The following is a 25,918-nucleotide window of genomic DNA, read 5'->3' on the forward strand; positions in this document are numbered from 1 at the left end:
TAATTGCACAGGAGGCTTAAATCTGTGTTGAAATAACATGGACTAAAATTAAACTGCTCTCTCTGCAGTGACCTACCTGCTTTTTCTAGGTAACAGATAATTACCACTTTTCTCAGCTTAGTCCAATACTCTTCAAAGCCCTCTGGAATAACATTGCTGGTACCAAGTGGTTTTTTAAGTGTTCCATTTTCTTTTAATTCTGTCGTTCTACCCCAGGAGAACCCCATTACAGTGGTTTAAAGCATCATGTGACCAATTCCAAATCATGATCATAATACTGATTTGAATATTATTGGCATTTCTCTGGAAATGTCTATCATCATCGGGGTTGAATTATATTAGGCCTGCATTTGTTTAACTGTTCTGAGTCTCCTCCTGCACCTGGGCAGAGTAAGGGACCCTGGCTCTTAGAATGCATACACTTCACCTAAGTGAACAAGAATGAAGGTCGCTCTAAGTTGCTGAGCTGTCCCAGCCTTCAGGGCTGTGGAATCAGGCCATCAATTTCACCTGATGTAAAGGTTATCCTCTTACTGCCTTTCAGCTTTGCCCTTTCATTCTGTACAGGTCACCATTGAATTCCTGCCTTAAAAATAATTTTAGTATAATGGCCTGTCTGGCACACTGATGGGTCTGGAAAGTTCAGAGAAATTCTTGCTACAAGGTCCTTCAGGACCTGTGATAGACAAACAGCAGCGTCCTGTCCTTCCCGGGGAACCTGCAAACCTGTCTCATCTGCCCCCCTCACCCTGCCTCTTTCCCCACTTTGCGTTATATAAAAAAAAATATTAATCAGCTATTGCTGCAATAATGCAGCTAAACTACCTTCCCTAAAACTCTTTGCCTTACAGCTGCAAGCATTCCTTTTTCTAGCTCCCAGGTCTGCGGAGTTTCAGGATGTGGGTCAGCTTAGCTTGGCTGCAGAGTTCTGGCAGAGTTCCAGGGGTCTCTACCTCTCTTTGGAGCAGCAGCTACGTATCAGTGCAGACTTCGCTGCAAAAGGACAAGCAGAAACAATCAAGGACCGTGCCGGTTTGGCCTGCGTTCATATGTGCTCTTTGTATTAGCTAGACCTTGAGGAGGGAAATATGCTCTCCTGCCTCCAGTGGAAAATATTCCAAGTCTCATGGGACAAAGGGCGTGAATGAAAATAATTCTAATCCGGGGAAGGCTTGAATTGCAAACAACGATCCGTTCGCGAGATACACTTCCGTTTTGGAATTACCTGCTCTCCCATAAGCAGTTTGCATATCACAGTTTTGCAAAGAGGCTTAGTTTCTCTGGGGACTGACTTTGTTCATTTGTCAGGCCGCATACACTGAATGCCTGTGAAATATCCTACTAGTCACGGGGTGGGGGACTTAGACAGGGGTGCTGCTCTGAAGAAAAATTAGTAATGGCAACAACTGGCACAAACATGCCTGGTTCGGTTGGTTGATAATGCAAAACAATGTACGATTAAGAGCAAGAGTAGGATTAGGCAGGCAGAATGTTGATAGACATCGGCACGGGCATTTTCAAAAGAAGAAGGAAAGAGGGAGGAAAAGGTTCTACATGGGAATGAGCTTTGCCTTAGACAGATGTCACCCCAATGTTTCTAAGGTGAGGAGGTATAAATGGTCATGTCCCACCAGTCAGTAGGCTGGCTGTATTTAGCCGATTCTCTATCTCTAATGTTAAACTACCCTTCCATTATTTGCTTTGTTAATAATCATAATTATACAATAACACAAATGAAGGCATTCCTCAAGATGTCTTTGTAATATAAACATTCATAGCAACTAAACAATTGATTAATTTTATAGATTCACTTCTTTAAAAGCGGAAATACTTTCCTACAGAGACTTTTATTCACATGTGAAGAAATAACACCCAAGGAAACAGGACTGAAAGATACTGCTCCAGGCAGGAGGAGACCTGGGCCATCCATCTCTGCTGTCTCCCGGCAGTGGCGGTGTCAGGGAAGATCACTTGATGTCTTCCATCCGCTAGGGCTGAAGAATGGAAGGACAGACACGTGAGCTCCACAGGGGTTTGCATCCAGTTTCTAAGCTCTGCAGGCTGGATTCAGGAACTCTGACCATTGGTATGAACTGGATCCTGAGAATTGGAAGGTCACTGAGCCTTCCTTCATTTTATAGATGCTACAAAAGCAGCCCAGGAGTTTACTTAAATAAATTTGAATAAAATTGGGATGAAAATCCAGGTCTCCTGATTTCCCAGGTGAGGGCAGGAATCTGCCAGTCACCTCTAGGCTCTCAGGTCCCTCCGATGCTGTGAGAGCCCTTGGTGTCAGCCAGCTCCTCTCACCACCCTGTGCAAAAATAACCCCCTCCAAACAGACATAGGAGCCAACTTCAGACCAAACATTTCAAATCACAACTCCCACTTATCTGCTGGGTGTCCTTGGGCAGACTGCATGATCTCTCTGTGCTTCTATTTGTTTCTCTGTGGCTAATGATGCCTAACTTGGTAATGTTATTACAGGATCAGGTCACGTAATGCATCGCACAGTGGCTGACGTGTAGGAGCAGAGCAGCAAATAGTCATTACAACAGTGACATTAAGTGACTCAGAGGCCTGTCCAGGGAGTATGTTCACACAGAGCACTGGGTGGAGAGCTCTGCAGGACCTTGCCTGAGACCTGGACGGGCTTCTGTAGTTTTTCTTCCCTGGGACAGCAGGACAGTCTGCTGAAAGAGAAAAGATATGGAAGCTCCCAGCTCTGCCAGGTACCTTGTCTTGGGACTTGGGAAACACAAGAATTTCCCTGCTACACACCCTCACCCACCTTGTCCAGGGTATCGTCATTAATTTAATGACTCAGACTTGGACAAGTGTACAATTTTGAGTAAGATAGAGAAGAGTGGTAATGGATCTTGAGATTCAGCGATTTCCTAGAGAATAAGGAGGTAGATTTCCCAAAAGGTAAATGCAAATGCACCTCATGGAGATGGGAGAAGAAGATGCTTGGTAGAAAGAGACCCTGATGGTAGAGATCAGTGGAGGAAGAAAAATGTCCCACAAGGACCCCTGAGAAAGAGTCTGCTGGGCCCTATTGGAAATATTGGACAGTTTCACTTTCTTCCTCCAATGACGTCAGTCCCCTGAGTTTCCCGCACATCCATGAGAACAATGTAACCCAAACTTGGGTGGCAATATAATGGAAAACAGAATGTCAGGAGGCTGATGAAAAGCAGGACCTGCCTGCATTGTCCTGGAAGTAAATGTTGGACTCTACACACACACATACCTCCCAGGGGCAAACATGAATTATCAGAGCTAGCACTACCAAAATCCAGAAGGAAGACAAATGTATTTTCCTGTCTCATAATTTAAGAGGTTCTTTTCTTGCACAGTGGAGACCATCCTCCACATTATTGTGCAGGATACTTTTAAGTTCTATTCTTTACCCCCTCTTTTCAAAATGGTACCATGTGGCCCACTGGAAGTAAGAAGAGCCCATTGCTCAGCCATAGACCACTCAGTGGCCACACAAAGACCAGAGGGCAGCCTGAAATTAGCACCTGTTAGGATACCACAACTCTCAGAGATGAGTCACTGTAACCTTGCTAAGCCTCAGTTTCCCCAACTGTAAAATGGAAATAAGAGCTCCTATCTCATATGGGATCACTGAGCTTACATGAGCAACCCCAGTTTTTTTGAAGCAGTGATGTAGTACCTGGCACCTGGTAGGGTTAATGTTGGTTTCCCTCCTCCATGTCTTAGTAATTCCCACCAAGGTCAACCCTCTAAGCTCACAAGTGAAAAAAGAGTGCTTTCAATGGCATTACATCAGAAGCTTAAAGCTGGGGTGCCCAGGGAAAGCTTTGTACAAGACTACCTAATAGAGCCTCTTCAGAAAGGGTACTCTGCCAGGAAATCGTTTCTAGGAATACAGCCCAGCATTATTGCCAGGAAGAAAAAAGTCACTGGTTAGAAGACCAAGGCAGCTGGATGCTGGTCAAAGTTCTCCCAAACTGGATTGGTTTCTACCAAGGTGTGGGGCCCTGCGCAAACATCTTTTGCAAGAGTTGGGTTAAAATAGCCTAAAAGAGACTTTCAGGTTACACTGGGCTGAAGGGTGCAAGGAAACAGTCCACCACCAGGGTTTGGTGAGTTAGGGACAAACAGGAGGACAGCATGCACCCCCTTTCAGCTCTGCTTAAGAAACTGTTGGCAGAGTGACCTTCATCTCTTCAACTTGAATGAGCCCTGACCAGAGGCCAGGAGGTCAGAGCTCAGGCAATGACCTCACCCTAGGCCAGCCAGTGCAGCTATGGAGGGCAAGAGGCTCCAAAGCCAAGGGATCCAGGCTTCAGGGTCTCCCTTCTGGAATGACTACTCCTGTGGAACTCAGCATTCTGTCCTCTCCCTCTCTATAGGTCTCTGGAGATTGTCAAAACACAAGATAGTCCTTCTCCGCTGCCGAGCCTAGGAAAGGAAAGAGCAGAGGAGTTATGGATGTAGCTTCGAGGGTTTTTTTCATCATCTAAGGGTTCAATATTTAGAGCAATATTGATTCGATTTATCTAGTGTTGTAATGTTCCATTGGTTACTAGGCAACAGAGTTCTTTCTTCTCTGTTTTCTAAGTGGCTCATGGGAGTTTAACTATCAAAGAGATTACTTTGTGTATATGAAACTAAATGGACCATAGGTATCATACATAAGTGGAGGAATACTGTTTTACTGGGCAGCGTTAAGACCACGTTTCCTATCACATTTTGGTAATTGCAATTCAACCTCCAGAACAACAGGGCCATTCATATTCACATTCCCCTACAAGTTACCCACTGAGAACAATTTAACACAAAGTTTTGCTGATGCATAAAATCCTACCTTGTGTACTTGCTATTCCATCCTCATAAAGTTCATACCTTCACTGGGGCAAGGAGCAATTTATTCCTCTCTGTTCCGGTTCCCCTCTGAACCTCATGTGAATAACCAAAAATAGCAACCTGGATTGTAAAGGGCAAATTCCGGTTTGCACTTATACCTTCGTATGGGAGCCTCTTTCCTCATTTCTTTTATCTCGTCTTCTTCCCAACTCACCCCAAATTGCCCTCCCTTCCTTGGAGGCTCTTTCATAAATCCTTTGTATCAATGTTCACTGTTTCTTTAAAATCCCATATCAGAATAAGCAGGAAAGTAAGGCACTGTCAGCTTGGACTGGATGGTTCAGTGACTTGGCATTAATGGTGTTTATTTTGGAACCTACATGGCTTGACCTATTTTAGGATCTCTGCTTTAAACATGCCTCCCTCCCCCATTTTTCCAATTAGAAGTGAAGGCAAGAGGGATTGTGGGGACGTAAGGGAGCAGGAGAGGAAGAACCTGGAGCTCAGTGCTCTAGGAGTTACATCTGAAGCTGCTCAGATTGGCCATAACAGTTCAACCGCTGTTGCAAAGGCAGTTTGAAGCACTAGTGGAAAGGCTGGAATTCAGGACTGTGTCCACAAAATGGGAAACGATTCCAGAGGCACTTCTCTGCCCGATATCCTGGGTGTGGCCACAGAAACAAACACACCAAAGACCACATTTGGTATTGTTCACCATTTTCCTCCAAGGAAAGACCTGCTCAGGAGAGAAATGATCTTGTTGTTCTTCCAAGGAGAAAAGCTGTCTAGAAGAGGGGAAAGAGCAGGGGGAGGAGGGAGGAGCAAGTGTAGGCGAATAGCCAACTATGCACATATACGGAGAGTAGGAATGTAAAACAGATGTTGTGAGGGGAAATAAACCATTGCCCTGGGAGCAGCAGCCTCTGGAGAATAGGGTTTCTCAGATCCAGGCAAATAACCAGTAAGTCACTGAAAAGCTGCATACTCACCATAACTAGCTCTAAGGAATGGCCCTTCTAGGTTGCCTGGTCCCCTGTCTCCACATTTTTTTCGTGGCTGTGCAGCAGCCAGCACTTGATGCCCTTCTCTTTAACTAGGAATGAGGAATGAGAACACTCCCTCAACACCAGAGTTTCTTCCCTGCAATGGAGGTAGGAGCAGCAAGATCTGGAGATCCTGAAGAGGATGGTGGCACTGTAAGCCCTTTCCTGCTGGCCCCAGTGGAATGAAAAGTGAGAATGGTTAGGAAAGAAAAGAACACAGGCCACCATGTGGAGACCCTAACAAAACAATTGCAGTGCTCATGGAGCAAATGGTGATATTAAGGTCAACGGTGTAGAGTATCCATGGCAGCTGCTGCTGTGGGCAATTCAGGAAAACATCAGTGGCTAAGAAGATGCTCTGCTTGAACCACCTGGGACCAAGAAGGTAAAGGATGGAATTCACAAAGTGTAGGATCCCAGCATGTGAGATAGAGGTCAGAGGTGTGACTTCTTCTCCCACTGGGTTGGGTTTAGGAAGCCAGTGCAGTAGAGTTAACAGAGTTCAACTCTATCTAAGGGTCCTGAGGACATAAAGACCCAAGCAAGCCTTAAGAGAAATGAAATTGTGGAACCAGTGTCTATTGTGATAAGTAACTAAAATTGAACAGTAAGTCCAACCAGCAAGTTGTTTCTTGGGAACACACCCCACAGAGCAAGTCTTGTAATAGATTATTTAAATCAACAACTTCTATAACCTGAGACATTTATTGACAAAATCAGAAGCAATCCTTTTCCTAGGCACTCTTCTTTGCATTTTTGAATCTTCTTTTTTAGAATTTCACATGGCAGGTAGACACTACAATGTTTTGAGTCCCAAAATATTTTTTAGGAAAGTGAGCTCAAAATATCAACTTGTCAGACATTGTCTAAAGTTATTAGCCTGTCTGGTAGATGCCTTGTGGATGCTGGCTGAAAATTGGCCAGGTATTTTTCCTCCTTCCCTATATATTTATTTTTCTCTACCCAGTGTGTTTTCCTAGGACTGTGGTTCACATATTTACAATCACAGAAGAAAGGTGGGGAAGGAGGTGATTCATGTTCTTTCCCACACCTGAAAGTGTCTTTACCTCTAGAATCTAGATTAATAATGTTACATATTGAGGCCCAGGGAGATTGTGGAAGAACGAAGAGAAAGAGGAGAAAAAGGAGGAAGAGGAAGAAGAACAGAAGGAGCTCACTGCAAAAGTGTATTTCTAGTTTCCAGACCCAAAAGATCATTAAAACTGAAATTGCTTGCTCCTATATAATTCCATCATGCTGAAAGAATGGATCTTTCCCTAAGTGGAATCAGGTTTAACACAGGAATATTGTGCCTTAAAATTAATTAGAATAAATTAACTCCCTAATGAAACACAGCATCAAGCATGAAAAAACTAAAGAGTGCAAAGTAGTAATGTGCTAAGTAAAAGGCGTGATCATAGGGATATCAGTTTATGGAAAGTAATGCAGGTAACTTTGACAGACATCAAGCTTTCTGATGGTTGGATCATAACCAACCAGTTAGTAGCTTGGTTGCTTGACTGAATTCAGCTAGTTTGTTTTGAAAATAATTCACACTCTGCTTAACATCATCGCTTTTAAACTCATTTGCTGGGTGTTATAGTCACTTGTCTGCCCAAGCTCAAATGGTGGGGCAGTTGACAACTACAGGCTCAACATGAGTTAAGAAAATCACTTGAAGGAGAGTTAGCAGGAGGTCCAGCAGCCAGGAGAGGTGCAAACAATGGCCACTGGTGGACAGCTAACTCCAATTTAAGAGAGACACTGAACTGAAACAGTGGAACTGCCGGAAGGAAAACCAGGCAATTCTAGAAAATCCCATCCTAAAATATGTCACAGGAGCATAGTTTTTCCCAGGCACCCATGCTCAGGCTGCACCCATAGCAAATAGGAAGAAGGAACCAAATAGTTCTGAAGAAGTCCAATCTTTCCTTGTGGGGATTTGGTGAGGTGGGATTATTATTCAATGACATGTCAGCACTCTCCTCCACATGGAATGTCATTTCTGTTTTAATAATCCAGAAGTTTTCAGGAAAAGAACTCTTGATGTACTGCTCAACTTGACCTTTTGTTAGCTCCAGGAGAAGGGCAGAGAAGTCTGCCAAGTGTTGGGTGCTATTCTAAGCAGCCAGAATGGAGTTGGAATGACATAAAGGCAAACATCCATTTCTAGCACTTCTTGACAGCAACACAGCCCCAGGAGGGAAAGGCAGGGAGACTGATTCCTTTGTTATTAGTCAGAGAAGTTTGTGATAAGAACCCCAGGAGCCCCTTATCCAAAAATATCACTTGTGACACCAGCACGTAAGCCCACTAATGCGCCCTGATGAGATGGATAGGTGGTGACAAGTTTTAAATCTCCCGTGGGGTTTCCCTTGACAGGCTGGTCTTATGATTTAGGGCACCATCAGTGACCCTGGTTTGATTCATCACTTGGTAATTCATCTTTCCCAACAAGCTGTGGTTCCTGTTTTATAACGTCCTTTCCATCTCTCTCCTTTGAAGAGAGAGAGGAACAGGTGATGAAAGCCAGGCTTTGGAACAGAATTCTAGCTTTTTCCAGCCAGAACCTTCAATAAAAACCCTCAGGTCAATTTCAGGAAAACTATGCATATTGACAAAACAATGCCTATTTACATAAAATATGTTGCTTTTATTATTTCACATATTGTTATGATAAGCACCATGAACAGTCATGGCAACATGAACAAGTAGATTTTTCTACCTGAACATTGTACTTATTTAAAAGTAAACACATTTGTTTTCTTCAAAATTATAATTTGACCTTAAGCATATAGACTTACTAACATATCAAATCTTGCATTTGTATCATAAAAGTAATTATTGCCATTTTGAATTTTGTTACATATTGTCTGTTTGGCTATTGTAAGTCTCTACACTTCTTATTTTTACAATATTTTCAAGCAATATTTTTTGTGTTTTTATGACAGAAGCAATGCATGTGCATTATGATGAGCTTAAAACTACAAAATTTCAGGCCAATATAAAGAAAAAAATATCTATTACTACAACCCAGAAATAATTATGGTTCATAACTTGATGAATTTTATGTAGTTATGTATAACATACACAGTATACAAAATGTATAAAGTAGGATGATCTAATATATGAGAAGCATAGTAACATTTTGCCTCTTTCTATGAATGGCCTTCATCCTAGTCAGCCCTAATCAGCCTATAATTCCCATCTACCTAGAGGGAGTTTATTAGAGAAAGAATGCATAAATGATAAAGTCAATAATAGTGTAGTATCTTTCTGTGTTGACAGCAACTACACTAATTGGAATGAGCATTTAATAATGCAGATAGCTATCAAATCACTATGCTGTGTACTTGGAACCAATATAATATTGTATATCAACTATACTTCAATAAAAAAATAAAAATAACAAAATTAAATTAAATAGTATGAATTGCTTGGTTAAAAAAAAAGAAAGCAGTACGGAAAACTAACATAAAATTCAGCTTCTGTACTTAAAAAGTAGAATTGGTATTAGACCATACCTTACAATCCCAGGCATTTCTTAAGAAAGGTTTGTTTAAATCTCTTAACTTTCCCTTCCCCAACACATCCCAAACCAACTGTTTTTATGATCTAGATTAAATATATTTATTAAAGAGAGGTCCAGATAGAAAGAGTAAAGGGGAAATCCCACCCTCTGACGTATGTGTGCTTATTTCCCCATCTTCAGCCTGAAAGGGACAGTTATATAAATGGATAAAGGTAATATGGACAGCAAAGGAGACCATATGAGTCTGTTCAGGCTGCTATAACAAAAATCCCATAGACTGTGTGGTTTGTAAACAGCTCACATTTAGTTCTCACAGTTCTGGGGACTGCAAAGTCCAAGATCAAGGCTCAGGCAGATTCAATGTCTACTGAGGCCCACTTTCTGGTTCACAGATGGCCTCTCTGTGCCTTCACATGGTGAGGGGGATGAGGGGGTTCTCTGGGTCTCTTCTATAAGGTCTCCTTTATAATCCCATTCATGAGGCCTCTACCTTCATGACCTCATCACCTCCCAAAGGCCTCACCTCTAAATACCATCACACTGGGGATTAGGTTTCAACATATACATTTTGGGGGTACACAAACATTCAGTCTGTAGAAGAGACACTATGCTACATTTATCACTGAGGACTCTGAAAATCACTTGCCTCTGAGGCTTCCTTGCACCATTTTGGGTTTGGCTGCAGAGCATCATTCAGGTAAGGAAACACTCTGAGATTTGGCTGTTCTGAGCTGTCCCAGGTTCCCGAATAGGATACACAGTAGAGGACCAAAAGGGCTACCCAGGCTAGCAGATATATGGAGGATGGAGCAGAAACTCAGAGACCATTTTTTATACAATGGGTATCAGAGCACTGACTTTTTTGAAATCATAATTATTGATTCAGTTCTAGATCAACTGGACAATGTCTTTTAAAAAAATGTTTTCTCCCAAAGGACAAAATGTTGGTAAATTTCCTAGACCCTTACATTTCCTAGAATATTTTGCTTCTAACTTCAACCATGAATGGAATTTCAGTCCATGAATCTAAATATTTTCCTGTAAAGCCCTAGAGACATTATTCTATCATCTTTTAGCATTTAGCATTATGGAGTGGAAATCTGAAGCCAATCTGATTTTTTGTTCTCTTCTGTTAAAATTGATTTTTTTTTTCTGCCTGGATATTTGAATAATTTTTCATGGCTTATTTTAATACTTAGAATTTTTTTAGACTTTCCAGAATATGAGTAGCTGTGGGCAGGTGCTGTCTATAATATAGCAAGCCATTTCAATCTTTAAATTCAGATGTTTCCTTCAGATTCATATAGATTACTTCAATATCCTTTAAATTTTACAATTTTTTGTTTGTTCCTCACAAATCTCTACAATTCTTAAATTTTATCTTGATTTATGTCCTCTATATCTATCTAACTCTTCTGCTTTCATGTATTAGTTCTTTTTCCCTGAACTCTGAAAGAGCTTCTCAAGTTTACCTTCCACATCATTGAGGATTTTAATCTAGACAATGCATATGTCAGCTTCCTTTGATTTCTTCCTTTAATTCTTCTTTCTCTCTTTTTGCCTCAGCTTGTTAAATCTGAACCTCATCCCATTAGACTCTTCACCTCTTCCATTACTTCCTTATGGTCTTCCATTACCTTTCTTTGCCAAGGTCATGTCTTCTTGCAACTATTGTTGTCACCAAATAGTTTTCTAAAGTTTCTTTTTGTTCTTTCAGTAAATATTCCAGATATATTTCTCCACTGAATACACTGAGAGATACTCCCCTTTCCTTGTTCTGCAGCATGTTTTCCAACTAGCCTGTGCTAACTTTTTTTGCAATATTCTTTTTATTTTTGTATTTTTGTATTTTTTGTATTTTGGTATCATTAATCTACAATTACATGAGCAACATTGTGATTACTAGACTCCCCCCATCATCAAGTCTCTGACACATACCCCATTACAGTCACTGTCCATCAGTGTAGTAAGATGCTGTAGAATCACTACTTGTCTTTCTATGTTGTATAGCCCTCCCCATGCCTTCCCGCTATATTATGTCTGCTAATGGTAATGCCCCCTTTCTTTTTCACCCTCCTATCCCTCCCTTCCCACCCATCATCCCCAGTCCCTTTCCCTTTGGTAACTGTTAGTCCATTCTTGGGTTCTGTGAGTCTGCTGCTGTTTTGTTCCTTCAGTTTTTCTTTGTTCTTATACTCCACATATAAGTGAAATCATTTGATACTTGTCTTTCTCCACCTGGCTTATTTCACTGAGCATAATACCCTCTAGCTCCATCCATGTTGTTGCAAATGGTAGGATTTCTTTTCTTCTTATGGCTGAATAATATTCCACTGTGTATATATACCCCATCTTCTTTTTCCATTCATCTACTGACGGACACTTAGGTTGCTTCCATTTCTTGGCTATTGTAAATAGTGCTGCAATAAACATAGAGGTGCATATGTCTTATCTTGAAAATAGAAGCAAATAATTGGGGTTTCTCAATAGGTGCATTTCTTTGGGTTCTACTCACAGCTCCTAAGTGCCAAGAGATCCCCTTCTTTGCTCTAATCCTAGAGAGGATACTGGTTAGTATAATTCTCATCTCATTTTTTGGATCTGATATACATTTATCTGATCCTACATTTTGTTTTAGCTCATCTCCACAGTTTGGTCCTCTAATATTGAGAAGTAATATAATATACGTTTATTGATTAGGATGTGTATGCAGGAAAAATTAGATCCAAAAGCTTATAATGGCTCAAATACATTAGCTTAGATATGCATTTCTAAATCACGTAAGAATTCAAGAGTTCCCGATAACACATAGCTCTCTTCCACATGGTGATTCAGGGAGTCAGGTTCCTTGCATTTCCATCCAGAAGATAGAAGAAGAGAAAGAAAGCAAGGAGGAGGCACAGTCTCCTCTAAAATGTCTTTTCCTGGAGCTAGTACAAATCACATCCATTCATATTTCATAGAAATAACTAATTAATTACCACATCTAGCTGCAAGGGAAGCTAGAAATGATTTATCTGTGTTTTCAAGAAAAAGAGATGAACACCAATTTTTGTGAGTAAATCAGCCACAGTGTTGGAAACTAGAATCACCAGAGCTATATAGACTTTTCCTGCTTTCCCTCCTTGTCACCCATTGCTTTCTTGGTTGCAGAAGATACAATTTTTAATATTCAACTACTATGACTTCTCTGTCTTCTTACTTCCTGACGATTTTGAGTAGAAAGCCCACCCATCCCACCTCAGCCTCTGGAATGCAAACTCTATAACCAGGCTAAGCAGCCTTAGCTAGTGCTAGAAATTAATCAGAGAAAGTTAAAAGGGGAGGCAGAAGAGTCCAACATAAACTAATCCCTTACCTTTAATTACTTAGGAACATGCTTAGCTTTTCTCTGGCAATAGAGGCAGAACAAAGCAATCTCACTGAACTAATATACCTCTAGCTCAATAGTTCTCAAAGTGTGGTCCTTGCGCCAATAGCATCTGCATCATCTCATTAGAAATGCAAATCTTCAGGCTCTACTCCAGCCCTAATGAATCAGAAATTCTAGGAATGAGGCCAGCAATCTGTGTTTTAACAAGCCCTCCAGGGATTATGTTACACACTGAAGTGTGCGAACCATTGCCCTGACTAAAGCTTGGCCATGACCTGGGCCAGAGCAAAGTACCTTATGTCAGTTGTAGTTGTAAGCAGAACACCTTAGAGGAGTACCTGGAATTCCAATCTTTCAAAACAAAGTATGGAGCAATAATAGTAAAACTCAAAGCTCGAGTGTAACTTATTAGGAAAAGTTAAAACTAAAGCCTTCATTAAATAGGAAGCTTCCATCACTCATAAACTGTGGCTTGTTTTCTTTGACACTAATGATCTAGTTCTCTTTGCTAGATCAAAATGACCCTCAGTGGTGAACAGAGAGTCATAAAATATCTGATGTAAAAGGATCTCAGAGACCATCAAGTCCACTCACCCACTTTATAAACTGGAAAACTGAGCTCCAGGAAGAGTAACTGGGTCTTCCAAGGTCCCACCTCTGGTTGGAGGGACAGAGGGAGCTAGAACTCCCAATTCCTGACCCAGCTCTTTTTCTGCTAACATCATCTCATAAGATTATGTTTGTAAAGCCCTCTGAAACATATAAAGCATAAAAGTGGTTCCATTATATTAATATCAACTTGGGCCTAGATAATTTGAATCCCAAATCTTGAAGAGCCAAAGTTAAATGTTTGTGCAAATTTGTTCTCTAAGCCGTTTCCAAATGCAAATATGAATGAACAGTGTTGCTTTAGAATTATAGAACACTTTGGAACATTGATATTGACATTAAGAAATGTAATAAAAAGGCATCAGGCAACAGCCTCTGGTATCTTCTTTTCACCGTTGCCTCTAAAAAGCCTGTGGTGTCAGAAGTCTGAGAGAAATTTCTGGTAAATGTTAAGGCCAATAGAGCTGAGTAGAGAGAAATAATCTGTGGATTCCATAAACCCTATTTCACAGAGATAGAAACCCAGGCATCATAAATGCAAGTGGGAAATCATTGGGCCCCTCCCTCATTATCTGTGCCAAGAAACTATAGCAAAAGCAACAAGAAAATTAGACAGCATAAATACTACTGTAGATGATGGTAGCCAGGACATTTCTTCCATTTCTGCCTGCCTCAGTCCCACCTCATCATTCAACACCCCTTCAGAGACTTCAGGAACCCCTAAGGCTATCAAGTCAGAGGCTTTCTATTTCTGAATGCAACAGGAGCTGTGCACTGCTAGATCTTGAAAACTTCAGAGACTGACAACCCATGAGACAGTGACGGGAGTGTGTCCCGGGTCACTGATTCATGGAGTTGGGTGCCCCTGGCTTGGTGTTATTGGTAGTCTACTGCCTTGCTCTCGGCTGTCTTCTCCCAGGTTGGAGTGGCCAGGCAGCCCCATGTGCCTGGGGTTGCCTCCTGACAGCAGGAATTTTCCTTCCAGTATATTTTATAGGTTGTGAGCTGAAATAGACCTCTCATCCTTAACTTTGTAACTGCTTAGCTGGGTCTCTGCATTGGGAATTTTTTAACAGCTTTATGGATACATAATTCAAATATCATACAGTTCACCCATTTAAAGTGTGTAAGTCAGTGGTTTTAGTGTATTCACAGATGGGTACAACCATAATCACAGTCAATTTTAGAACATTTCTTCACCACTTTGAAAAGAAACCCTGTACACTTCAGCTATCATATCTTAAGAAACCATTAATCTACTTTCTGTCTCATTGATCTACTTTTTGTTTCCCTGTTCTGGACATTTTGTGTAAATGGAATCATATAGTATGTGGTCTTTTGTAACTGGCTTCTTTCACTTAGCATGATGTTTTTGTGGGTCATCCATGCCGTAGGCACTTCATTCCTTTTTATTGCTGAATAATATTCCATTGCATGGATGTACAGCTTTTATTTTTCCATTCATCACTTGATGGACATTAGGCTGTTTCCACCTTTTAGCTATTATGAATAATTAAATTGGGAATATTAGAATTGTCATCTAGTCTGAGAAAAAGAAGTTTTGAACAAAGGAATTTCCTTACTAACTATTTTTATTTTTTACATTGTTTAACACACTAATTCAACAAATACTGAGAACCTACAACATGCAGACAGAAGCTATATTAAGGTTGTAGCTCCTAAGGATATTTATGATGGTAGCAAAGAAGATTATCTCTTACAAAGCACTTTGACATTATCATGTAATAATAGCACTATGAAACCGGTCTTGCTAGTCTCATTTTACAGAAAACATAAGCTTGGAGGATTCAGAATCACCCATCCCAGAAGTAGAAGACAACTTGGAGACCTTATAGTCCAATCTATTGTTAAGATGTGTTTTCATCCAATTTTTATAGAGAAGAAATCCTTTTGGAAACATTTCCCTGCAACAGTTGAGACCTCTGCAGTCCCAGATTCTGAAACAGAGGCAATCACATTTCTCCTCTTCTATGCTTTTTAAAATACATCACCCTTTGTCTTGTCATTATATTTGCATTAAGGGATATCCCCTTTGCTAGCTGCTCATGGCAGAAAGACTGGACCATAGGTCCCTTGAGAAATCCATAAAAGCCCTGGGGCATTTTCTGCAGTGATATGCAATGATTCTACCATTAAAATGATTTCACTGTCTCTGTGAAATTGGGTTTATGGAATACACATCATTATAGGTTTTCATATAAGCAGCTCCCCTTTCTTTGAGGCTGGGCCAACTGGTAGAAGTGCCCGCCATGTGACTCATGATGGATGTCTCTGGAACTGCTGGAAGCCAGGGGCCTGTGCATGCCAGCACCACAAGGAGCATGTGTTTGCTCAAGGAGTCATATTAGGAGAAAGGGAACCTCCAGAGACAGGGAATGAGTAAGAGTCAGGAGACATGGACATCAGAGGTTGGAACTGGAGAGCAATGTGGATGAGTATAGTGGGCTCATGACAAGGCCTGTGGGTGGTCAGGGTACCTGAGAGCTTGTTTATATTGCATCCTAACTTCCCAATAAAAGGCAGAGCTGTCAACTGAAGGGATCAGGACACCACTGAACACCCTGGGCTGTGACCAAGTTTAGTTTGTAGATTTCACTTTCTAAGGGCACCATTATTACCATTTTCACTGCAGAATTTCCACTTTGCTGGATGCAAACAAACGGAAGTGACCTAAATGTCCATCAACTAGGATGAGGGGTAACTAAGACACTTACCACTGTCTGTAAGTCCAGACAGTGGGCTACTATTGGTTCTTCAAATAGTGGTGGACAGCTATCTGTTTTTCTGGGAAGATATGCATGATATAGTGTGATTTTAAAAGGTTATCAGGGAAAAAAAAAGTTTGTACATACAGAAGACAGATGTGTGGGGCGGGAGTAGAAGAATGGGTGGACTGTTTTTTTTCTTTTAGTTTAGTTTAAATAAGTTTAATAATTAATATTTTTAAGATTATAAGATACCATGAATATTATGCCATTTGCATAAAATTCTGTTTGTATAGATATTTGTGTGTGTGTGTGTAATTTCATGTCTCTAAATATAAAGAGACATAGAGACCTTTTGCCTTTTGAATGTATATTTACCAAGATTAAAATTACTTGCAGAATAAGTATATTTTTTCAGTTATTTTTTACTTTTCTTTAGTTCTTTTCTATGTTATTTTACCACTATCCTTGCCCTTAAAACTTACTAACTGCTCAAAAGTCATGGTATAATCTACTGTAAGATTATTCTATTTATTGGGCACCCCCCAGTTAATAGTTACATGATTTGTCTCATTGGAATTTCACAGCAATTCTTGGAAAGATAATATTATTTCTGTTTTTTAAATAAAGCAACTAAGACTTAGGAATCTTTAGAAATTAGCCCAAGGTCGCATAGCAAGCATATGGCAGAGCTGGGACAGTAGTTTAGGACTAACTCAGGCTCTCAATCACTGTTCTGTGCTGATATCAGAAAAAGCAAAAAACACAGGTCTTATCCAGCAAAAACTGTGACCATCAATAGGCATAATTTCCTATGATATTTATTCCCCAAAGTCATTTTGAACAGATCATCGTGAACTCTGATCAGCCTTAACAAGAAATGTTCAAAATTCACAGGCCTGTTCAAAACTGAATTATTCAATCCTCTTCATATAGCCAATAGAGGATACTGAAGCAATTTTAAAACACATCTATAAATTCTGTGACACCCTCCCATGGAAAGGCAGCACCTTGTGCCCCCTTTCTGAGTGTGAGCTGGACTTAGTGATATAACTAATAGAACACCTTGGAAATGACAAAGCATGACAACTTCCAAGGCTTCTTCTGCCTTGTTCGCTGGGATGCTCACCCTTGAGCCCTGCACCATATGAGCCATCCTGAGAGAGGAAGCTCAGGCCATGTGGGGGTATCCTGTCCACAGCCATTGCTAAGAGCTCAGCCAACAGCCTACATCAACCACCCAACATTTGAGTGAGGATGCTTCAGTGCAACTGTAGCCTCCAGATGACAAACCTCCCCAGCTATTGAGTCTTTTTGGCTGAAACCCAGATGAAATGGGTCAAAGACAAGCCATCCCTGTCTAATTCCTGACCCATAGAATTCACAAGCATAATCAAATTATTGTTTTATGTCATTAAGTTTTGGAGCAGTCCCTTATGCAGCAGTAGTTACCAAAACAGATCTCAGCTTCAACTCTGCTCATTCCTTCAATAGCTATCCATTTTCCTGAACTCTTACTAGTTGACCTGGAGCCTTGGAGGTTATCTGGATAGGAATTACCGGCTCTACTCCCTTTTATCATAAAGCTAGGACAAGCTGCAAGCTCCCTGAAGGCAGGAATGAGTTTGTCATTTGACAATTATATCTCAGCATGAGCCACAGTACCTGGAGCCCATGAAGAGGCAGTTTCAGTTAGCGGTCACATGATCAAAGCCACCCCAAAACTTCATGGCTTAACACAGGGGTTGACAAATTATGGTCCACAGGCAAACCCAGCCTGCCAGCTCTTTTTGTAAATAAAGTTTTGTGGGGATGTGGCCACACTCATTTATTTACATTTTGTCCATAGCTGCTTTCACTCCACAATGGCAGAGTTGAGTAGTTCCAACAGAGACTATAAAGCCCTCCAGCAAAACCTAAAATATTTATTGTCTCACCCTCTCCAGAAAAAGTTTGCCAGCCCTTGGCTTAATGCAATGGTGATTTATCATTTCTCCAAATTCTGTGGTTGGCTGGGCTCAGCTGAGCAGGTGTTTTTCCTTCTACATGGTCACTTATAAAGCTGTACTCATCTGAGAGCTTGGCTAGTGCTGGAGCATCCATGATGGTCTGCTCATGTTTGGGGCCTCAGTGCTGACATCTGGGGTATTTCAGTTCTCCACCGTGCAGACTCTCTCTCTGGCCCCTCATCATGCATTAGACCATCCCACGTTTCTTTATGGAAACTTCCAAGAAAGGGAGTAAAAAAGCTGAAGCTATCCAGGCCCAGAGCCTGCACAGCATTGCTTCCATGGTGTTCTATTGGTAAGAGCACCTCACAGGCCAGTCAAGACTGAAGAAGAGAGGACTCTCCACTCCTGGTTGAAAGAAGCAACAAGATGTACAGAGAGACAGAGAGAGCAGAAATTGCTGCTGGCCATCTTTGGAAGCTATCTACCACTTAAAATATACAGCAAGTATTTGCTGGAGGGCTCACAAAGTATAAAAGCAGAAAGAAAAGTAAGCAAGTTAAAGGCAAGATCTTGAAAGATACATCCTAGCTTATCTATGTAGGGAGGCAAGGTCTCCACGAGCTGTCATCACTAAGACAGGGCCAGTGGAGCAGAAGAAATGTTTAAGGTTTAGGCAAGCACAGAAAAGAAAAGTGAGAGAAATTTGGAACATAGTCAATGAGGTCATTTGGGGATGGAGGTCTGCAGGGATGGGACGTGGGGGAGATTAGATATGGGGTCTACACAAGAAATTCCACATCTCCTCCCACCAAGTACAAGAATCAGATTTCATGAGTCAGTGCCAGATGAGAGCTAGCAGGGGCTGATGGGGGGCAAAACAATGGACTTTTGTGAGAGTCTGCAGCATCTGGATGGGCCAATTGGACAGCCTTCTATTGTATTGTCATGGGTCAGACCAGATGGCTGACCTGGGTGGATCTGACTCCTCAAGCTTATGAATTTTGTCATGACGGCATCTGACAAAAATTGACCCAAACTCCCTATTAATAGCCTTGGAAGATCTTGTTACAACCCAAGAAAGGAACATGGTATCTACAACAACAAAAACGCATCCCCTTCCAGTGGAATCTGACGGTTGCCATGAACAGAATCAACAGCTCAGCAGGTGAAGTGGGTGGAAGAAGGTGACCCATGTTCATTATTTTATGTAATCCTTTGAAGAAGCTAAAATTTCCCCATTTCACAAAAGAGGAATCTGAGACTTGAAGAAATTAAAGAACTCTGCCACACTCAGGGAGTTAACATATAGAAGAGGCAGGATTTGGACTCAATTCTGCCTGAGTCTAAAACAGTAGTGTTGCTTCCCTGTGGAATTCAGAAATTGCCATATAAGGAAAAAGTCAAAATATGAGGCTTCATCTGTGTAGAAAAGTGTGTCTCAAAATATGTCCTCGGCAATACTGCTACCTTGAGATGATCCTTGAAAATAATGATCCAAGGAAAGTAAGTGCCAGAGCTAAGGTGTGGTGGAGCCTCCTTGGAAAGTCTCACAAATGCTCCTGGATTTAAATAGAAATCTGTCTCAAACCCAAGTCCTTCCTTCATGTACTGTCCACCAATATCCTGAAGAACTAATGTCCAAAGGAACATACTTTGGGAACATTTTACCTAGGAAGATGAGAGAACACTATTTTTAATAACCTCATTAAATATGTAATCACTGAAAACATATTTTTGGCAGCCACTAGAATTTGGAGTACCCAATTTTAAGATGAATAAAGAGAGGTTTTATTCTTCACAGTCTAAAGAAAACCTATAAACCTTTCTGCTACACTTAATTAAAATATTTAAAAAACCCGTAATCATATTATTCAAGAATAGACCCCTCTGGCCTCCCAAAGTGGCTGTACGTGTCAGAATTAGAGGCACAACATTGCATCGGATATGCCACTGCTCCAGCATTTTGAAAGGACTCTGAGCAACTTTGACCCAGTGGATCTGATCTGTCATAGCTGGCTGTGTTTTAATTTCTCCTGTCTCTGTCCTGCAGAGGATACCTGGGAAAGTCAGCCTCTTTCTACCTTGCCATGTTTATATAACCCCAGTAATTCAGAATTGAGGTGGCAGTTACTTGTGCATTGCTGGTGGGAAAGTGAAACAATGCAGCTGCTATGGAAAACAGTATGGAGTTCCTCCAAAAATGAAAATAGAATTACCATGGGATCCAGAAATTCCATTTCTGGGTATATGCCCAAAAGAATTAAAAGCAAGGACTCAAAGAAATACTCATATACCCATTTTCACAATAGCATTATTCTCAGTAGCCAGAGGCAGATGCAACACCCCCACCCTCCGGGCCATCAATAGCTGAGTGGATGAAGAGCAAAGGGATACATCACACAATGAATAGTATTCAGCCTTAACAAGGAGAAAATTCTGACGCATGCTGTGGCACGAGGAACCTTGAATTATGCTCAGTAAAATCAGCCAGTCACAGAAAAGACAAAGGATGAATGTATGATTCTGCTTATACGAGGTACCTAGAGTAGTCATATTCACGGAGAAAAAAAACAGAATGGTGGGTGCCGGGGGCTGGGGGAGCGGGAAGGAGGAGGTAGTGTTTAATGGGTATTGAGTTTCAGTTTAGGAAAATGAAAAAAGTTCTGGAGATGGATGGTGGCAAAGGTTACACAACCATGTGAATGTACCTAATACCATTGAATGACTTAAAAATGGCTAAGATGGTATATTTTCTGTTTGTATATTGTACACAATAAGAAAAGGAAAGAATTGCGGTGGTAGGTAGACAGTGTTTTATTTTGAATATAGGAAAGCAACAGGGGGTCTTTCTAACGTAGAAGCTGATCACACACCCTCCACTCTGCTTCCTTTCCTGTGCTCTCCTGGGCAGTGTCCCGGGGCGGAGCACGGCACTCCCCAGGCCTGAATGCTTTCTCCTGGAGGCAGGAGGTAGGCGAGTCCAAAGGCAATTGCAGCTGCAGCTGGCTAATCACCTGTCACCCAATCCTTCATTCGCACCAGTTGGGGAGCAAGTATCCCACACGTATAACTTACCACTGAACCCTGTGGGCCTTCTCATCCTGCAAAGCAGAGTGGGTGGCAGGTTTCAAGCTGAACAAAAGAACCAATTTAAACTACAACAAAGAACTGCTTCAAACCTAATGAAAATCAGGTATTGAAAGATATCAGGAGTCCTGTCTCTCCTTCTAGTTCCGTATTTTTCAGGGAGAGTAAAGGGAATTCTTATGAGACCTGGCTCTGGAGGGGCACCCGGGATGGGTCATGTTCATTAGCTTCTGGAACGATAACTGGTTCCTGAAGCCCCTTAGACTCCACACAGTTTGTCTTCACCCTGCTAATCCTCGCACTGCCAGTTGTTTGTCATTGCCTCATAACGTCTACCTCTTCAAACTACCCTCAAAGTAAAAGACATTTCTGAAGCAGTGGTGAGATAAGGAAAAATGATCATCAAAGCAACCACAGAGTGCTGTTTTACCCCTGTGGAGCTGGAAGGAAAGGAAAGCAGGAAAGCAGGAAAGCAGGAAGGCAGAGAAAGGAAGAGGGAAAGAAAGAACCAGAGGGGGAGGAAGGGAGAGACGGAGGGAGGGAGGGAGGAGTAAACCAAATAAATGCACCTCTTAACACAGTAATTCCACTTGAGAGATTTGTTCTCAAGAAATAATGTAAGAGAAACAAAAATCTACATGCATTAGAATAAAGATCTCAGAATTATGTTCAACATTGGGAGATAACAAACAATAAATATCTAGTAATATGGAAATAGCTAAGAGAAGAAATCAGCTTGATGATATATAGCCATTAAAAATAATTATGAGAACATGTCACATTACAGAAATTTTCTAGTAAAGCATTAAGAAATATAGAATTTACATTTATGTGTTTATTTTTATTACAAGTATAAAATATGCTTATATGCATAGAGACCACCTGAAACAGAATTTAAAACTGAAAATTGTTTCCAAAATAAGTATGGTAGAATTATCAGTGACTTTTTTTTCTTTTTAAAATATTTTGTTTAAATTTCAAATTAAATGTTATTATCAGAATGACTTAAACACCTGGAAGCACCACCAAATGTATTATTATTTACCATCAAAACACAATTTTTAGAGATCTATAACTCATATCTTTCAATATGTACAGGTCATATAGAAAAACAGAAATTCAAGCAAATATATGCCTTAAAAGACTGATATTTCAAACACAGTATCATAAACTAAGGTAGGCCTTGCCAGGAAGCACAAAAATGTAACAACACTGTGATACTGGGCAAAACAGTTTGGTAGATCTTCAATAAGTTAAACATAGAAGTGCTATGTAACCCAGCAATTCCATTCCTAAGTATATGCTCAAAAAGACTGAAAACAGGTGGTCAAACAAAAACCTTTACATACATATTCATATTATCACTATTCACCATAGCCAAAAGGTGTAAACAACCCAAATGTCTATTAACTGATGAATGGACAAACAAAATACAATGGAATACTATTAAGCCATGGAAATGAACAAGGTACAGATACATGGAACAACAAAGATGAACCCTAAAAACATGCTAGGTGAAAGAAGCCAGACAAAACACACCACGTGTTTTATGACTCCATTTATATAAAATATCCAAAATAGGTAAATCCATAGATTAGAGGAAAATCAGGTTAGAGGTTGCCAGGGGCTGGGAGAACAGAGGAATGCATATGGCTGCTTGATAGGTATGGGGTCTCCTTAGGGGTGATGGAAGGTGATGGAGGGAGGGATGGAGGGAGGGAGGGAGGGAGGGAAGGAGAGGGGAGGAGGAAAGGAGAGAGAGGGGAGCCTGGTATGCATGTTTATTGAATTATGCACCTTATAGAAAATGCAGCTTAAAGCCACATATGACTTCTGAATAGTTTCAAGATTGTATTCACATCTCCTGCTTAAACAATACCCTCATTAACACCCTAACATGCTGCAGCTATACTCTGCTCCTGGAAGTGCTGGCTGCTTGAGTTAAACAGCTAAGTTGCTTTTTTCAAAACAGCTGAGACAACCATAAAATGCAATTGTCAGTATTAATCCAGGTATGACTTTAAGCAAGTCATTCACCACTTCCCTGCTCCATTGTCCATTCATGAACAGAGGCTGCTCTTTGAGATGACCTTTAGTACACTTTATTAAAACCCTTGTATATACCACAGCATATAGGTTGAGATCAGAAGTTCTGGAATCTGGTTCCAGCCCTGACTTCTAGAAACTCCAGGCCTCACTTGAAGCCAGACAACTCAAAATTAACATGGTCAAATGAAACTCTTGACTCTTCCACTAGCCGGCTCCTCCCCTCTTTTCCCATCTTAATAAATGGTATCCATTTTCCCAGTTGATTAAAATAAAATTTCATATTCCCCTGAATCCTCAACTGTTCTCTACCTCACCTCTCTATCAGCATGATATCCATGCCCATCTTGCCTACCTGCAATCCATTCATTCTCCATACTGAAGTCATAATGTTATTTTAAAAATTAAATCTAATTGCATCATGCATTTACTTCAACAATTTTCCATTGTACATCCAGTAAAATCCAAACTCCTGAAAATGCCACAAGTCCTTTGTAACCCTGTCTGTGCCTCTTCTTGGACCTCATTTCCACCCTGCCCTCCTTTCTCTCTGATGAGCCACACTGGCCGAGCCCCTTCCTTCATCTGGGTCCTCACACTAGACATTCTCTCTCTCTAGACGCTCTCCACCTTCTAGGCTCCTCTGTAATTTGCTGATTTCAACCTAAATATTACCATCTCCATGAGTATTTCCACCACCTATTCAAGCTAAATGACCTCATCAACTCACTGTACTTGGAATATTTGCACAAAACAAATTTTTTTCTTAGATTATTATTTATTGGATTATTTATCCTTTATTTATTTGTTTGTGTATTAGTCAGTGTTCTCCAGAGAAATAGAACCAATAGGAGATAAATATGGTAGATAGACAATAGATAGATGATAGATAGATAGATAGATAGATAGATAGATAGATAGATAGATAGATAGATAGATAGATGATAGACAGACAGATAGGTAGATACAGAGATTTCATGGAGGCTGAAAAGTTCCACAATATGTCTTCTGCAAGCTGGAGACCCAGGACACCTAGTGGTTTCCTTTGATCCAAGTCTGAAGGTCTAAGAATCAGGGTACCAATAGTGTGAACCCCAGTCTAGAGCAGAAGATGAGGTGAGGTGTCCCAGCCCAAACACTGAAACAGAAGAAGGGACAAATTCCTCCTTTCTCTGCTTTTCGTTCTTTTCAAATCCTCAATGGATTGGACAATGTCTACTCACATTAAGGCAGACAAAGCACTTTCCTGAGTCCACCAATTCAAATTCTAATCTCATCCAGAAACACCACCAAAGGCATATCTAGAAATTACATTTAATCTGGGCATTCTGTGGCAAATCAACAAATTAAATTAAGCATCACAATTGGATTATTATCCTTTTCCTCCAGAGAACTTTAAGTCCCATTGAGAGCAAGAACCTTGTCTGTATTACTGACTTTTATATCTCCAACACCCAGGGCCATGCCTAACACACAGCAAATGTAATAGTTATCTATTGTTGTACAACAAACCACCCCAAAGTTTAGAAGCATAAAATGACATGAAACAGGAATTATCTCACAGTTTCTGTGTGTCAGGAATTTGAGAGCAGCTCAATTGAGGGGTTCTGGTTCAAGAGCCCTCGTGAGATTACAGGCAGGAAGTCAGCTGGGGCTGCAGTCTCCAAGATAGCTCACTGTCATGGCTGCAGGCAGAAGGTCTGAGCCAAGGGAGAGCAGGCAGAGGTCACAATGCCATTTATGATGTAGACTTGGAAGCCACTCACTGCTATTTCTACAATATCACCTTGGTTACAAAGGTCAGTCTTATTCACTGTGGGAGAAAATTACCTCCTGGTGAACACCAGTAGGCAGGGATCTTTAGAGGCCATCTTAGAGGCTGGCTAACCCACTAAGTGCTCACTTAACACATATTGATAAGTAAGCTTTGGTTCAGTAGTAAAAACAAGCCTGACTGCTTGGATTTACATTCTGGCTCTAACACTTGGTAACTGTGTGGTCATGGCAAGTAACAACTCCATAAGCCTCAGTTTCCACGTCTATAAAACATAATTGCTGTATTAAATTATATATTCAATGTAAAAGTGCTTAACATCATGTAGAGGAAAAAATTTCTCAACAAATGCTATTTTTTATTACAGTTACTATTAATTCTTGGCCATAAGTCTCCTTCTTAATACTCCTTGCAAGGGTTCATCCTTCAAGGAAAGAGAAAGTCACTCATGTGGGAAAAAAGTTTTCAAATCATTGTACATATGTGAGAAAAATCCAAAACATTTTCAAGACTGCCCTGAAAGCAAGATTGCTGGCAACTGGATACTTAAAGAGTTACTGAAAGGATAATATCAAGATCATAGGGGAAAACTGATATTTGGAAAAATTAGATCAAGACGGCAGCTGAGCACATGCTTTGGTCACTCCTTCTACCCAAGAAGAAACAGAAAATCAGTACTATCACTGAAATACGAGAAGGTGTGTCATCAGCAGACGAGAAGCTTTTGGGAATTCATGTAAGAGAGAAAGCAGATGGGTACTGTGAGAAAACAGAAAAAATATATATTGGTCTCTGCCCCCATTTCCTGACACAGAGCTCCTACAACCCTGGTAAATTTCTAAGTGATTAGAACATTAGGAACATCTGTTTTACTCCAATGAGGCAACTCCAGGTGGGCTCCTAGATGGCTCCTGGGCGGAGGCTGGCCAGCAGAAAA

General features: G+C 40.8%; 1 long non-coding RNA gene across 1 annotated transcript; it reads right to left on the bottom strand.

Annotated features, from left to right (window-relative positions):
• Positions 1–1,828: 1,828 nt before the first annotated feature.
• LOC108399467 (uncharacterized) lies at positions 1,829–24,870 on the bottom strand. Its single transcript, XR_012121734.1, has 3 exons — positions 24,770–24,870; positions 4,259–4,434; positions 1,829–1,994 (listed from the first exon to the last, which is right to left on the bottom strand). It is a non-coding gene; the product is annotated as an uncharacterized lncRNA (long non-coding RNA).
• Between the last annotated feature and the right edge of the window lie 1,048 nt (positions 24,871–25,918).

The sequence above is a fragment of the Manis javanica genome, chromosome 10 (assembly GCF_040802235.1).
Source record: "Manis javanica isolate MJ-LG chromosome 10, MJ_LKY, whole genome shotgun sequence".
In the NCBI taxonomy this organism is placed as follows: domain Eukaryota; kingdom Metazoa; phylum Chordata; class Mammalia; order Pholidota; family Manidae; genus Manis; species Manis javanica.